Source organism: Dermacentor variabilis, chromosome 1 (assembly GCF_050947875.1).
Source record: "Dermacentor variabilis isolate Ectoservices chromosome 1, ASM5094787v1, whole genome shotgun sequence".
Classification (NCBI taxonomy): domain Eukaryota; kingdom Metazoa; phylum Arthropoda; class Arachnida; order Ixodida; family Ixodidae; genus Dermacentor; species Dermacentor variabilis.
The window spans coordinates 131,083,067-131,086,729 of NC_134568.1; positions in this window are offsets into that span (position 1 = coordinate 131,083,067).

The following is a 3,663-nucleotide window of genomic DNA, read 5'->3' on the forward strand; positions in this document are numbered from 1 at the left end:
GAACAAGCCCGGTCGGACCGGTCGACCGGACCAGCACCAACGTTCTCCAGCACAGGATCACCGGGATCAGTTATATGGAGAGTGACGCAGATTATCGTTAACTTTAAAGCATATGTACCCTTCTTCGTGATTAGATTTTTTACAATTAGCACAATGCAATAGTTATTAAAAAAAGTAACTACGTTCGTAAGTTCTTACGCCAAAATAGCTCTCAGAAAGTATATTTTAAATAAATACAGGGTAAGTTATTGTACTTTACAAATAACAGTGTTTTATTTTGTTTTACTCTTACCCATCGTGTTTTTCATCATGATGATGCATAGACGTACTTGCACACTAATGCCATCTACAAACCTTGAAGGGTGCATTTTATTGTTTTATCCATAGATGGCGACACATGTTCACTCGCTTTCTCCGGTTTTCGGAGCGATTTGTTCGTTTCGTCACGAAAGTTGATGAAGAAACGTTGTATGGAGGGCTCCGGGAAAAGGGGCGGATGAGGGGGGGGGGGGGCACGGAGTTTGAGCGTCTATGGCGAAAGCGAAGCACGCTAGATGCCAGCGCGCAGCCGCGAGACAGACTCCATGACGTCATGGCCGTTGGCAACGAGGCTAGGAAAGGAGAGAGGGTGGTCAGAACAGTCGGCCGCGAAGAGCGAGGGGACGCGTTCTCGCAAAACGCATTCGATTAGGGCCGCCTCCGCCGAGCTCTTATTGATCCCGCTGCTGCAAAGAACAGGATTTGGATAATTAACTGGATGATTGCTCCCTCCTCCTCCCGCGAAATTCTCTCCCGTCCGCGAGTGCGTGCGCCTAAAAAGTAAAATAAATACCTCTCTCCCTCACCTTTCTTCTCTCGGCAACTCGTCGTCGCTAGCTGTTCACTCTCGTCTCTCCCCAAACCGCCTGTTCTCTCGCGGGGTGGCTGTTTCTTTAATAAAGGCGAAATCTATTCGCCTGCGCTGAGCCCTTTATTCTATTTTAATGACCGCTTTTCCGATAAACGTTTTCTCTTCTGCCCATCTTTTCTTTTTTTTAAACGTGCGTATAGTGCTTTTCTTTTTGTCTACCTCCTTTCCATCGAATCTCCTCGATTCGTCTTTCATATCTCGCTATACACTCGTCCACCATAAACACATACACCGCATCTCGCGATTTCTTTTCCCCTTCCTCTTCTCTCGCACGTTCTCCAATTATAACCCACCACCACCCAGTCACGCTTCTGCGTGAGTCTTTGCGGGTTTTACTCTTTTGAAGCTACGCGCGTACAACCGTGAGCGTCGAGGACGAAGAAGGTTGGTGTGGGGGACCTCTTTTCTTCTATTGAGTTTCTTGTCGCGGAGTGCGAGGAGAGAGCCCTTGGCTTTGCTCGCTCCCTCATTGTGTTAGCCGCGGGGAGTCACGTTTATTTTTCGGATTGCGGTCGTTAAAGGCGAGCGCCGCTGATGAGGTTATTACAAAAAAGAAACCCGATCGGGTGTAATCACTGGAGAAGGCCGTCCCGGAGCTGTTGCGGCGAAACGCCTCGCCGCGGCGGCGGCGAAGAGCGAGCGTGCGCTCCAGAGCGACGTCGGGATTCGCCGCTGCGGATACTTGTTGAACTTCAGGGCGTCGCGGTTCGCGCTCGCTCGCTTGAAACACGATGCCGTCAAGCGCGCGTGTTGTGAGCGGTGATGTACGGTAGGCCTGGCTCAGGAAGCGCGCGTGACTCGAAACTCGCTCATGCCGAGCAGCGCGCTTTTTCGTTCCCTCTTTCTTTTAATCTTCGTTTCATCCGGAACTAGGATAGAGGAGGCTGAACGTTAATTCAGTGGTGCGCAGCGCTCCGTGATTCGTGACGCGGAGAGGGCTCCAATAATTATTAATGCCACTGGCCGCCGTGGGAGCGATTTAACGAGCTGATCTGTAACGCCCGTGCAGGATGTCCCCCGTTTAGAAAGCTGATGCAGTGAAAACTGCAACGAAAAACTAAGATGATAGTTACAACATGGTGTTCCCCGAAAGTGTATTAAGACAGAGTAGTACAGTAAGAACGTCATTGTAGTTTAAATCTGCCAATAACTTTCAGTTATGCTGCACGCGGCGCCTTCGTCACGCTAGGCATCTGCGCTATTAAAAATTAGATTCTGGGGTTTCACATGCCAAAACCACGTTATGATCATGAGGCACGCAGTAGTGGGGGACTCATGGTTAATTTTGACGACCTGGGGTTCGTTAATGTGCACGAAATTCATGGTACCCGGGTGTATTCGCATATCGCCCCCATCGAAATGCGGCCGCCGCGGCCGCGATTCGATCGCGCAACCTCGGGCTTAGCAACGCAACACCAAAGCCACTACGCCATCACGGTTGGTGCCATCTGCGCTATTCACTCTAAGTTTTGCACAAGAGTGTGCGCAGTGCAAGGGCAGAAGCTGGTAAGTCAGCTTATTTCGCGATTTCCTTCCTGCCTCTTGAGTGTGCGACTGCGATGCTCTTGCACCATCTTTGACCTCTTACAATGAGCAAGGTTGAAGACTGGTATAGCATACTAGAGGTTCGATTGCGCAACATTTGGACGACACACACAGAAGAGAGACACACACCACAGAGCGCACACACAGAAGAGAGACACACACCACAGAGCGCTCTGTGGTGTGTGTCTCTCTTCTGTGTGTGTCGTCCAAATATTTCGCAATCTAACCTCTAATTACAATGCGCAGTCATCGCATCGTGCACCAGGGACCGCCACAGGTCCGCCGCCGTTTAACGCCTTCTGAATCAAGAGTGGAGTGGCTAATCGAGAGCAAGCAGGCATCAGCCACCGCCCGCCGCTCCACCAACGTGCCGCTGACAGGCCAAGAATCACTTAGTACTATTTATTTAAAATGTGGAAGAGCAGTGGGAAGTCGTGAACTGCAAGAAATGTGTGAGATGAGACAGCGCGAGCTCCATCCGCCTCAACTGCACAAGGAGTACCCGTATTTACGACCGTGCGACATGACACCTTTTCCGCAAGGCGAGCACAACGAGCTCTACCGCCAGCGCAAGAGAGCCAGTTGCCGGCAATGACCGGTAACCGACTGCCGGCAGTGACTGCCAGGCTAACACCGCTTGAAGCAACAACTCAGGGTTACCACCACCACTGACGTAATGTTGGACTTCTATAAGCATGAAGTCAGCGCTAAATACTCCCCACGCAAGCGCTACTGACATAATCGAGCAACTTCACTTTCCAGAATAGCGAAGTCAAACGTAGAGCAATAGGCGGGCACCACGAGGTTTCAGTCTGCATTTCAGTCTGCAACAAGAGTTACGCCGTCGGAACTAATCACCGTGGTCGGAGCAGTCCGCAAACAAGCATTTTCTGCGCGTACGCGCACACGCTGTTACGTTCGACCTGCGGGGGCTGGCGATCTTCGGGGAAGCGACCGTCGAAATCTGCCCGGCCCGCTACGGCGACTTCTTTTTTTAAGGACGACCATGCGCCTCGTCAACAACCCGTTGGCGCCCACATGTCTGCTGCGGCGACTCGCTTTGTACGGACGACAATATGCCACGTTTCCAACCGAACGGCGCCGGGATGTCTAGACGCAGTCGGCGGACCAAATATTGTTAGTGAGTCCGCCGTCGCCGTGACGGTTTGTTTGGAGCGGGGGAACTCCTGGAAGGAGATGTTCTGCGG